Source organism: Mustela nivalis, assembly GCF_964662115.1.
Source record: "Mustela nivalis genome assembly, contig: HAP1_SCAFFOLD_1597, whole genome shotgun sequence".
NCBI classification, from domain to species: Eukaryota; Metazoa; Chordata; class Mammalia; order Carnivora; family Mustelidae; genus Mustela; species Mustela nivalis.
Genome location: NW_028135067.1, coordinates 34,330 through 47,474, shown reverse-complemented (window position 1 = coordinate 47,474; position 13,145 = coordinate 34,330). Strand labels below are relative to the sequence as shown.

At 42.2% G+C, this 13,145-nt stretch overlaps 2 pseudogenes across 2 annotated transcripts in view; one reads left to right on the top strand and one right to left on the bottom strand.

The window, feature by feature from the left end:
* LOC309857947 (mortality factor 4-like protein 2 pseudogene) overlaps window positions 1-9,835 on the top strand; it is a 45,147-nt pseudogene extending 35,312 nt beyond the window's left edge. Inside the window, exon 2 of the transcript XR_014316599.1 lies at window positions 9,784-9,835. The product of XR_014316599.1 is annotated as a mortality factor 4-like protein 2 pseudogene (transcript). The remainder of the gene's footprint in view (window positions 1-9,783) is intronic.
* LOC309857948 (mortality factor 4-like protein 2 pseudogene) overlaps window positions 1-10,948 on the bottom strand; it is a 45,156-nt pseudogene extending 34,208 nt beyond the window's left edge. The window contains exon 1 of the transcript in view: window positions 9,768-10,948. The product of the transcript in view is annotated as a mortality factor 4-like protein 2 pseudogene (transcript). The remainder of the gene's footprint in view (window positions 1-9,767) is intronic.
* Between the last annotated feature and the right edge of the window lie 2,197 nt (window positions 10,949-13,145).

Here is a 13,145-nt window from a genome sequence, read left to right as displayed (position 1 = left end):
TTCCTTTTGGTCATCCATGGTTTTCTCCAACCTAGCTATTGTCTGGGTAATTGTTAGTTTGAATTCTCTTTCTGACATATTGTCTATGTTGATAACTATTAGCTCTGTTGCAGAAGGCCCATTCTCTGTATTTTTCTTCTTTTTGGAATTCCTCCTCCTAGTCCTTTTGGTGAGAGATGGCTGAACGGATGTAGCTGGATTTATCGACTGTGGTGCAGTCAAGGTGCACCCTGGAACAATTCTGAACAGTTAGGGTTCCCCACCCAAATGAGAGAAAAAATAAATGAAAAAGGAATTTAAAAGAGAGAGAGAGAGAGATAGGAAAGGAAGGGAAGATGAAAGAGAAGGTTCAGCACAAATGGGCCTCAAGGTAAGGTTTATAAAGTATATAAACAAAAACAGACAAACAAAAATACTGATAAAAGTACATGAAAAGAGAAAATAAAAATATATGCAAATAAAGGAACAACATCGTCAAAAGGACCCCAAGTTTAAGATTTATATACTATCAGGACAAACACAAAAACACAGAAACTGTGGTGGAAGAAATAGTTGGGAGAATGGTTATAAATTCTCAGTGTGAGCGAGGAAGTTTGTTTTGATTCTTCCTGGATGTATCTTGATATATTTGTTAACGGACTCACATTTTCTAAGATAAAGGGGGATTAAAAATTGCTGTACCTATAGGGGAATTATTGATAGGGGAAAGCGGATTACCTTAAAGTTTAACTCTATATGAATATTAGAAAATAAAAATTTACTGCTATAAACATTCGGGTGCATGTGCCCCTTTGGATCACTACATTTGTATCTTTAGGGTAAATACCCAATAGTGCAATTGCTGGGTCATAGGGCAGTGAAGTGTGTAAACCTGGTGATTCACAGACCTGTACCCCTGGGGATAAAAATATATGTTTATAAAAAATAAAAAGTTAAAAAAAAAAAGAAAATAAAAATTTAAAAAAAGGAATAAACTAGACTAAACTAACTCAAATTAAAAAAAAACGAAATTCAAAAAATAGAAATGGAAAAGAAAAACACAGGTGTATGTATCAAAAAGTTCAAGTTAGAAGGTTATTATGGAATTTGATGTACTGGAGAGCTCACTGTGATAGTAAATAGGTTAAAAAATTATCTATATAAAAAATAAATGAGAAAAGTGGGAATGAGTTAAAAATAATTGTTATCCTATGCAGTAGTGGCGGTTGTTCTATTGTAGTCTCTCTTTTTTTTTTTTTTTTTTCCTTTCTTGGTTTGTTTCCTGGGGAGGGGCCTGCCACGTGGGTTTTCAGTCAATGATGTTCCCTGAGTTAAGTCCTCCCGCCCCTTTCAAGGGGGTGGACTCTGAGGAAACTGATTTTTATGTTTGTTCAATTTTTTTTCCTCTCACGTTGACCGCTTTTGATGGCTTTTGTAGTTTTAGAGGAAAACAAACTGCACCCTGACCTCCCTCTCAGAGAGAAGCCTCAGTCTGAGTGCAGAGCCCATGTAAGTTCCACAGCAGCGGTGGCTGTCTGGGCAGCTCCAGACCGCCAGAGAGGTTCCAAGCAGCGATTGCACACTGAGATTTTCCCGATGGCCCAGGCTGGGAGTGCGTGGTCTTTCTGGGTCTAAGAGTGCCTGGCTTGCACGCACCTCTTTCAGGGGAGGCTGTGGATCACCTATGCATTTCAGGCTCTGAGAACAGGACACAGGTCCGAAAGCACCATGTTGGGCCTTTGAACACCTGTCTCAGGGGAGAGTTTGGGACACGCATCTTAGGCTCTGACACAATGGCGTGGGTCAAAGAGGACTGGCTGGGCCTTTGTGTACCTCTTTCAGGGGAGGATGAGGGGCGCACGCATCTCAGGCTCTATAGCTTGCATGTTCTGTCATCTGGGGAGGCTTCCAGGCCCTCACAGGAGCTGGACTCCACGCATTCTCAGGTGCACTGGTGGCTTAGGGACCAAGACCTGGTTTCTCTGCCACACTCTCTCTGGCTTAGCACCAGGGGAGGCTGTCCAGGGACTAGGGGCTTAAGCCCCTGTACCTAGCTGCCCCGATTCCCACAATTCCCCCGCCCCCACAATCTTTTGCTCTTTTTGGGTGCTTTCACCAGACTCCAAGTTAATGCTGGTCCCCAGACACAGGGCACTCTAGGATTGGGGTATTACTTTCCAACCGGTCACCTCTGGTAGTTCCCTCCCCCTTTTGTTTATCTTCTGATATCAGTCCGCCGTTCCCACTCTGCTTTACCTGCTCACTCACGTCTTTTGCCCCTGTAGAGATCCAGACATGTGTAACTCTGATGTCAGGTTGATTTCATGGGTGATCGCGGTTCTTTGGTAGGTAATCAGCTCACTTTAAGGTACAGGTTGAAAAGGCACCTCCTCCTACTTCCCCGCCATTTTATCCCCTCCCCTCATTTTTTATATAGATATTTTTTAACCTATTTACCATCACAGTGAGATGTCCAGTACATCAAATTCCATAATAACCTTCTAACCTGAACTTTTTGATACATACATCTATGTTTTCTTTTGCATTTCCATTTTTAATTTTTTTTCTAACTTTTAGTTTATTCTAGTTCATTCCTTTCTTTATTTTTATTTTCTAATATTCATATAGAGTTAAACTTCAAGGTAATCCCCTTTCCCCAATCAATGTTATGCCTGTAGGTAAACGAATTTTTAATCCCCCTTTAACTTAGGAAAGTTGAGTCCTTTAAAAAAGATAAAAAGATGCATCCAGGAAAAATCAAAACAACCTTCCTTGCCCACAGTGAGAATTTGTAACCACTCTCCCAGCTTTTGCTTCCACCACTGTTTCTGTGTTTTTGTTTGTCCTGATAGTATATAAATCTTATACATGGGGTTCTTTTTGACAAGGTTCTTCCTTTATTTGCATATATATATATATTTTTTTTCTTCTCCTGTCATATATTTTTATCAGAATTTTGTTTGTCTGTTTTTGTTTGTATACTTTATAAATCTTACGTTGATGTCCATTGGGCTGAACCTTCTATTTTGTATTCCCTTGTTTCCCAGTATCTATTTCTTCCTTTTTTCTTTTTTTTCTTTTTATTTTCTTTATTCTCTCTCTTGGGTGGGAAATCCTCAATGCTCAGAAGCATTCCAGGGTGCACGTTGACTACACCATGGTCGATACATCCAGCTACATCCGTTCAGCCGTCACTCACAAAAAGGACTAGGAGAAGGAATGCCCAAGAGAAGGAGAATACAGAGGAAGGACCTTCTGCAATAGAACTAACGGCTATCAACATAGACAGTATGTTGGCAAGAGAATTCAGGCTAACAATTATCCAGGCAATAGCTAGGTTGGAGAACACTATGGAAGACCAAATGGAATTGATTAGACAATAACTGAAAGTGACCAGGGAGGATATTCACAATGTTATGACAGAGCAGAAAGCTACCAGGGGTGAGGTTCACAATGCACTCAATGAGTTCCAATCTAATCTAAATTCTCTCAAAACTAGGGTAACTGAGACAGAAGATAGAATTAGTGATCTGGAAGACAAACACATACAGAGAAAGGATCAGGAGGAAGCCTGGAACAAACAGCTTAAAAGCCATGAAAACAGAATCAGGGAAATAAATGATGCCATAAAATGTTCCAACGTCAAAATTATTGGAATCCCTGAAGGGGAGGAGAAAGAAAGAATTCTAGAAGATATAGTGGAAAAAGTTCTTCATGAACATTTTCCAAATCACGCAAATGGAATCAGTGTTCATGTACTAGAGGCCAAAAGGTATCCCCCCAAGTTTAGAGATTCCCAAAGGTCCTCGAGACACCTAATAGTAAGAATAAAGAATTATTATTGTAGGCATAACCTCTTTAAAGTATCTAGGACAAAGAAGATCCTTACATACAGAGGAAAGCCCATCAGAATAACTTCAGACCTGACCACAGAGACCTGGCAAGCCAGAAAGGGCTGGCAAGATATATTCAGGGCACTAAATTAGAAGAACATGCAGCCAAGAATACTTTATTCTGCAAGACTGACATTCAGAATGGATGGAGAGATAAAGAGTTCCAAGACCAGCAAGGCTTAAAAGACTATGCAACAAGCCAGCCAGCACTGCAGGAAATATTAAGGGGGAGTTTATAAAAGAGGAAAAATACTAAGAATAACATTGAGCAGAGATACAGAGAAAATCTACAGAAATAAAGACTTCAAAGGTAACATGATGTCAATAAAAACGTATCTCTCCATAATCACTCTCAATGTGAAGTGCCTAAATGCGCCCATAAAATGGCACAAGTTTGCAGATTGGATAAAACGACAGGACCCATCCACATGTTGTCTACAAGAGACCCATTTTGAACCTAAAGTTACACCCAGACTGAAAGTGAAGGGATGGAGAAGCACCTTCCATGCCAGTGGGCCTCAAAAGAAGGCTGGTGTAGCGACTCTCATATCAGATAAATCTCTTCCAGCTGAAATGCCGAGTGAATCCTGGGGCTCATTTTCTTTTGTTTGCTGGTTTTCCTTTTCACAGGGCTCACAAATGTGTGTTCCTTTTCAATGTTTTCAAGAGTTAGATATTGATAGTTAGGTAGATAGATTTTTTTTTTCTTTTCCAATTCCCCATGTGTTTATGGTTGGTTTCTTTCCTTTAACAAGGTTTGCATTAGATTTCTAGGGGTGCTATAACAACATACCACAAGCTTAGTGGCTGAAACTACAGCAGTGGACAGTGTCACCGTTCTAGAGGCTACAATGTTGTTAGGCCATCCTCCTTTTTTTAGGTATTAAGGAAGGATATGTTCCAGGCCCCTGTCTAAGCTTGTAGTATTGCCCTGTCTATGGACTTCTTCACATGGCCTTCTCTCTCAGTGCATATCTGTGTATCCCATGTTGCCCTTCTGAGAAGGACACAAGTTCTCCTGAATTAGGGACCCAACCTACTCAAATATGACCTTATCCTAGCTCTTTACAGCTCCAGGGATTCTATTTCCAAATAAGGTCATGCTCGCAGGTGCTGGGGTTTAGAACTGGGATAGTTTATATGCATACACACACACGCACATGCACACACACACACATATGTGTGCATATGTGTATGAAATATATAAATATATATATATATATATATATATATATATATATATATATATGTTCCTTTTAAATTTTTTTTTCTAATAATACATTTTTGTGAGGAATCTCAGTCTTCCTTCTTTCCTTACAAGGCTATTCACATTCTTTTGGTGCCTACTGAACCATTCGACCACCCTGACCTCCTCCATCTTCATGAAAGTTTTTTTTACCTAATGTCGTGTGCCATCGTTTTTAAAAACAGTTGGCATGTTTTTGGAGTTTACAGGTTTCTTGGCATTGTGTATCTGTATATAGGCTGATGAAGTTGACTTTCATCCTGCTCTTTCCTTCTGAATTTGTTTCTTTTTGGGAAAGTAAATTCTCTAGTGTTTTAAAAGAGGGACCTATAAAAGCTAAATGGTTCTTCTTTGTAAGTCTACATTCCTTTTACTCATGGGGTATGTACTTTAAGCGGCCAGAGATTTGGAGGCTGACAGCACTTATCAGCATTTCAAAGACATACAGAAAACAAATGTATCTTTAGAAAGGGATGTAAAAAGGGATGAAGCAAACCAATTGCAAGACAATGGACAAAAATGGAGGGGCTCAGTCATCTCATGAAATGTCAATGGTTTCTATATTCTAATGAAAAGATTAAATGTGTTAGATTGTATCCATACCCACATAGACACATAATGGTGTGCTGCTTCAATGAGATACAGAATCAGCTCACCAAGGCAGAAACAAAATTCGGGGCTATTGAACACCTAAAATTGAACAAGTATTCTAAAAACCTAGAAGGGGACGTCCAAACGAGTATAAGAAGTGATGGAGGAAACATGGAAGGTATAACAATGTGATAAAATGAGTGCAAACTGTAAGGAAAGATATTCTATGAGAATGTACAAAGTATTAGGATCAGGAAGTGAATAAATCAAAGTCATCGGATATAAGTTAAAAATTAAGAAAAATACATTGGAGTTCTGTGAAATATAAACAAAGTTTGAATCCTATTGAGGAGAGCACCAAACCGAGGACTTCATCTACCCAAAGACTTTATACAGTCTCTACACAACAAGTCTCCACCCAGAAAACCATCAAAGATGACTAAGGGGTATTTAGGATCTAAATCAATGGGATGTCCAATATGTTAAAATGCTATCTATGTTCGTAGAACAGGTTCATAGAATGGATGATGTAAAGTTTCACTTGACCCCACCTTGATCAAGAGATTCAATGCAATCCCAGTTTCCTATCTGGCAAGTGCCTGTGTTCTTGGAGAAGCCAATTCTATTTCCACGGAAATGAAAAGGACTAGTTCTTCCCCAGCAAATGGGAAGAATGAATTGAGAGCAAGGGTGAGGTAGAAAGAGAGTGAGAGGAGAAACTGATGGGATTGGGTGTATTACAAAAGGACTATTGAAATGATCAGAGGAAACAGATAACCCCAAAAGGGCCGATTTTGACAAAGTGGTGATAAAGGACGTGAATATCCACTTTGAACAGAAGAGCCTAAAACGCTATTCCAGACTGAGGCAGCCTAAATACGAAAGAGGATATCAGAAGTTTTTTGGAACATACAACAGGAAAACAGTTTTAGTATCTGGGGGAGGTGGCAGAGATTAGGGAGAGGTAAGTCTCTCCCTTACCAAGTTCCCCTGAAGTTCACTTCCAACCCACAAAGAAAGCCTCCTCATTGTTCCCATCTGTGTATAATGAAGTGGTATGAGCAAAATGCTATAACAACAAAATCGGGAAACACAAGAAAGGTTTGGAAGTTGGACTCTACTCATTCAAAGTTTCAAAAAATAAAATCTTGCCCACCACATGACAGGACTAAAACTAGGAAAGGCTCTATTGAGCTAAGGAACTGTATACAAATCTAGATAGGATAACTAGGAATCAAGAAAGAAAGGTAGGTCCCTTTAAAACCATGAAAATACTGGAACAGAAATATCCCAAGGAGAAAGCCATCAGCCAATAATCACATGAAAAGATTCCTAACTTCCTCAGTGATTACAAAAGAGCAAAGGAAAACACAATGTGTTAGTGTTAACAACACACAGAAAGCAGCCCCCAAAAAATGTTGCTTAATCAAATGGATTAAATAGTGAAAAACTGATTTAATCATGGAGTGGGGCACCTGGGTGGCTCCATTGGGAAGCATCTGCTTTCTGCTGGACAGATGCTGTCCTTTGATGCCCTAGAGCCATAAGGGGCAGGGAGGGCCAGGTATGGAACAAAGGCAACCCGCACACTGCTACCTTCCAAAAGCTGATGTTTTCTCTTTGGGGAGGAAAGACCAGGACAAGGACCTGGCTCAGATTCAATTTTCCCTTCTTCCTTCCGTCCTGTACACTGCATCTGTCCCTGCCCTTGTAGATCTCCTCTCCAAAACTACCTTCTCTTGCCTCCTGCTCACACAATCACCTCCTAGTAAAGTTGTCCCCATTTTTGATATGAAGGAATATAGGCTCAAGGTGTGAGCAGCTCTCTGGTAACAGCCAACCCAGGGGCCTGATGTTTGTGGAACCCAGGACAGGGTGAGCAGGGTCTGAGCAGATAAGCACAGGATGTTTCAAGTGCTAGGATTACACACAAGCAACCCATATCCCACTTACATTTAAGTTACCTGGACTCTACCAGCCTTCACACTGGCTCCCAAAAGCAGCACCCTCAAATTAGCTCATACATCATCCAGCTTATGGATTCAAGCCTCTCCTTTACCAAGTTCCCCTGAATTTCACTTTCAACCCACAAAGGAAGCCTCCTCATTGTTCCCATCTGGGTATAATGAGGTGGTATGAGCAAAATGCTATAACTGAGCTCAGCCCAGGAGCCACAGCTCTAGACTCTACCGCTACAAAGTCAGTTGGAGTCCATTGGAGACACCAGGTCACTGGAGCCAGCCCGGAATCTCATCTTCCAACTCCATTCTGGCCCCCAGTGTCCAATTTATCAGAAAGTCAGCACTGACCCTTGGAAGTGGTTCCAAGACCCTGAAGTCTCCAAGGTGCAACTATTCCCACCTCTCTCACACTGTGCCTTACTCTGTGCAAACACCCATACACATAAAGCTCCCAATGTGAATCCCACATATCTACCCAACTCCTGCAGTACTTCCTTGGTCATAATGGAGCCCACCATCTTGGCATCTCATACCATTTTGCCTCCCGCCCTGACCCAAAACCTCCTGACCCAGAGACAGGGAATGGTCTCATGCCTCTGGCCTCACTCTAGCCTGCTTCTTTGGTCTTGTCATATTTGTTCTTCCAAGGACTGCCTCACATAGGAACCTGTCATGGAGAAACACCTATTGTTTGGGCCATGGTCTGAAGTCATAACATCAGGTGGAAACCTCAAATTTAGCACAAATCTACTGAATTTGTCTCCCCCAATTGCCTTATGAAGAAATACCTATGTACAGACATAATGCTTCTCTATTCCTTCCAATCAGAACGGTACTGTCCTCAACTGCTCTGCTTCGGTTATACAGATCAGTATGTCCAAAACTGTTGATGGGAACAGGCAGGTTATGCTCAGAGGAAGCTCTGTATATGCCCCCAACATATTCTTAGAGCCATGGAGACCCCAGAGTCAGGAGAATGTGATGACTCATAAAGGACAGTAGTGACTCTAAGACAGGCTGCTCATTATGCTCACCCAGGGGTTGTTCTTATAAATTAGCTATACAGAAATAATAATTTTAAATGGTTTATTTACCTAATATTCAAATTCATAGCACACCACCACTCTGCTAGATGATCACACACTTCCCAACTCCCCTTCTGTTCCATAGTGGGTGGGTGCCCATACATTAACCCTTGGGCACTGCGTGTAAGGCAGAAACATCCAGGAAGACCTTCATTTGAATAAAGAAACTCTCCAACTCATGGAGCTGAGCCTGCCTCTCACTGCACTGCTTGGCTTCTTGCTTTAAGGCCTCCACCTGTCTTTTGAGGATGTAACACTACTCCTTCAACTGGAGGATCTCAGCCAAAGACTCCACAGTGTTCAGGGCCTTGATCTCCTCTACAACTTCCTCCCATCACCCCTCTTCATTTCCTGACATAATTTTTTTTTTTGGCTTTGAAATTTAGAAACAAATTTTATTTAAGATCTTAAATACAATTCCTAAAATATCAACTTCTCTAGAAAACCATGGCTACACAATAATGCATTGCCTCTATCAAGTTAGAACGTGCATTAGACTCAAATACAAAAACCATGAAACAAATCACCATCCTTCAACAATCTGTGCAAAGATATAATGCCTAAGGAACAACATAGATGAACTTGCAGAGGATTGACTGTTTTACTTCAAGCACCATTTAAAAAAAAAAGAGAGAGAGAGAGCACAAATGCATGGGTTTTCTAGTATAGATATTAAGTTGAACCTTTGGCACTAGGCATCAGGGCATTTTGTCACGTAGCATTAACACATATTAGAAAATTGTGTAGTGTCAAAGGGATAGAACCACCAGCTTTCAAGCAATGTTGTCAACTAGGCAATAAAATGTTCTACTGAATGTTTCTTCTTTGTCTAATTACTGTGTACACTGGTAGCAACTTTGAAATGAGAAAAGGAGCTTGCACTCCTTTCATGTTCTGTTTAGAACAAAACAGAAAACAAATTGAAACATAAGCCATGTTATACATTAACAGTTTTAAAGAACATCAATTATACAAGAAAAAGACTAAGAACAAAAAGAGTGTTTACAGATACCAGATGTAACAGTGAGTGGTCAGTAGACCCTCACAGGGCTTTGCGGTGGTACTCAGCCGAAGCCACTTTGTAATCACTGGCAGTAACCGGAGATGCGACATTCTTTGCCAGATATTTTAGGAAAAGATGCAATAGCCTAACAATAATGCAAGGCTCTTCTCATCAAGGGGCGTATATGCCAACATAGCTCTGATTCTTACAAATAATCTCAGTAGGTGTGGGGCTCCATAAACCTGGGACATTGGTGCATCAGGGTGAGCCAAGAGGATTTCTGCATACTGGGGCCTCTCAAATTTGTAGAGCAGCTGAATGCCCAACATCACATTGAAATATTCTTTTATTCCTGACACAAGTTCATTAATTGTGTATTCCTTGTTACCAACATTTTCCTGCGACTTTTTGCAATTTGCATGCTCTTCCAGAATGGCATCTACATTTTTCTTAGCAGCGAGTTGAAAGAGCTGCTTCTGCCTGGTAACTAAGTTCCAGTCCTCAACAAGCCATGGTTTTAATTCTTCAGGAATCTTCACTTTAACTTCCATTATATTCTTAAAGGCCTCCTCACTTTCAACAGTGGGATCAGCCCGGGCCCTTTTCTTCCGAGGTGGCTGGGGTGCATCGCTGGTACTGCCACCATCTCCATTTCCAGGAGTCTTCTGCTTGTTCTTTCTTGTCTTCCTCACAGATCCTGAAGGGGGGTTCTCTGCAGAGCGACCTCCCCCATCGGCCCTGGGGGAGCCAGTTCCAGATTCTTCTGCTGTGGACCAGCAGCCTTCTTTCCTGAGGAAGCCCCTCTCATTTTACTTCTCTGCATATTGCTTCTCGCTCTTTTCTTAAAGTTGTCTTCTTCGGCAGATTTTTGTCCATGAGTTTGAGAACCCTGCTTTCTGGAACTCATTCAACCCTGTTTTTATTCCAATCAATAATCCTCTCCCTTCTTTCCCTTCCAAGAACTCCTAGTGTTTTCCCAGATGGAACCCCCTAGATTTCCTGGAATGGTCTGGAAGGATGAGGTTGGGGACACAACCTAGTTTCTGTAATCAGGGATGGTTCTGCAATCAGGATCAGATCTTCTGATCCTTACAATACAGCAAACTTAGTTTTTCTGATGATGGCCTGAAACGGGAATCCAGTTCTTTCCAGCAGCCAATGTGTGATCACTGCTGTTCCTCCAACCCCGATAGTCCTGACATATGTTTTAATAAAAAAAAAAAGTCTTCAAACCACTGTTCCATCTCCTAGGGCATGGTGTAGTTTTCTTCTGAGGAGAACTTCCCCAAAAATGAATAATACATAGATAGCAGGCCACAAGGACATGGCGCTGATGTGAATCCAAAGTACGAAGGGACTCAAATTCACACTTCTCTGCAGTGTTGAAAAAGACACAGTCATAGAGTTTTGGGACAAGTTGGTGTCCCAGCGGCTTCTTAGCCCAGTGTTATCCTAGGATGGAAGTCTCAGGGTTTGAAATCTCCCAGGTCTCCATGGTTCCTGTGGACACATTGGTGCAATGCTCAGCAGGTTTGAATGTCTCATAGTCTGATATCAACTGGCAAGCCCAGTGTTTGAATGTCATGTACTTTTGGGAGAAGGAAGGATCTATGTCTAAGGGCAAATGGTGAACTCGCTTTCCACATGGCTTCTTGGCCCAAGGCACAGCTGCATTGTTGGTCTACAGTTTCCAGGGTACATGGTGAAACTGTTGTCCAGGTACGTCCTTGGCCTATCAGACAGCTCACTTACTGATCTCCATTCCAAGGGTACATGGTTATCCCACTGTCGCTGCACCTGCCTGACCTAGAAGAGAGTTGATTTTTTGGTGTATGGGTCCAAGATTCCATGGTAAGCCTGTTTAACAAATGCCTGTTTGGCCTATCAGAAAGCTGAATTGTTGGTCTCCAGGTTCAAGGGAATATGGTAAGCCTGTTATCTACGTGTCTACTTGCTTGAGCACAGACCTGAGGTGATGATTTTGAAGTCCAAGGGAGCACAGTGAGCCTGCTCTCAGGTATCTGATTGGCTGATTAGACAGATCAGTTGTTGTTCTCCTGGTCCAAGGGCACATAGTAACCCCACTCTCAATTTGCCTGCTTGGCTTTGTGAAGAGCTGTGCTATTCTTATTGACATTAAAGAACACACGGTAATCCTGCTATCCAGGTGCCTTCTTGGCCTAACAAAGTTCTGTGTTGTTGGCCTCCCCATCCAAGGGTATGTGCTGATCCCACTCTCAAGGTATATTCTGGGACTAGCCCAGAGTTCCTTTACTGGTTGACATAATCAAGGGCACATGGGAAGCCTACTCTCCCAGTGGACATTTGGCCTAATAAAGAGCTGAGTTGTTCTTGAGGTACGAGGGCACATGGTCTGCCTGTTCTTCAGGTGTTGGCTTCGCCCAGTCCAGAGCTGCTTTCTTTGGCTCAAGGTCCAAGGGCTCATTGTTAGTCCACTCTCCCGGTGATTCTTTATAGAAGCATAGAGCTGAGATTTTGTCTCGAGGTTCAAGGGCACATGGTGAGCCTCCTGTCTCAGTGTCTGCGTGGCCCAGCTCAGATATCCTTTTTTGGTCTCCAGGTCCAAGGCCACATTGTGAGCCTATTGTCCAGTTCTTGACAATGACCTAGTGGTCTTGAATTTTTGGTGTCCAGGTCCATAAGCACACGCTGAGCCAGCTGTCATGTAGCCTGACTTTCTTGTCACAGTTCTGCATTCTTGATCTCCAAGTCCAAGGGCACATGGTTATCACACTCTCAATGTGCCTTCTTAGTCCATCAGACAGCTTAGTTGTTGGCCTCCAGGTCCACTGACACATGGTGAGCCCACTGTCATGGTGTCTGCTTGGCCAAGCAAAGAGCTGGGTTGTTGGTTGCCAGATCCAACTGGACATGGTGAGCCTCAAGTCCAGTTGTCTGCTTGGCCTAGCTCAGAGCTCCTTTTTTGGGCTCAATATCCAAGTGCTCATGGTGACTCCACTGTCAAGGTGACTGCTTAGCTTACCAGACAGCTCACTTTTTGGTCTCCAGGTCCATGGGAACATGGTGAGACTCCTGTCTAAGTGTCTGCTTGGTATAGACCAGAACGCCTTTCTTGGACTCAAGATCCAAGAGCACATGTTTAGCCTACTGTCAAGGTGCCTGCCAACCCTATCAGATAGATCAGTTGTTGGTCACCAAATCCAAGGACACATGGTGAACCTGCTGTCAAGTTGAGTCCTTGACCAAGCAAAGAGCTGAGTTGTCTGTCTCGAGGTCCAAGGGCACATATTTAGCCCACTGTCAAGGTGCCTGCCAACCCTATCAGACAGTTTAGTTGTTGGTCTCCTGGTCCATTGCCATATGGTAGTAGCCTGCTGTCAAAGTGCCTACTTTGCCAGGCAAACA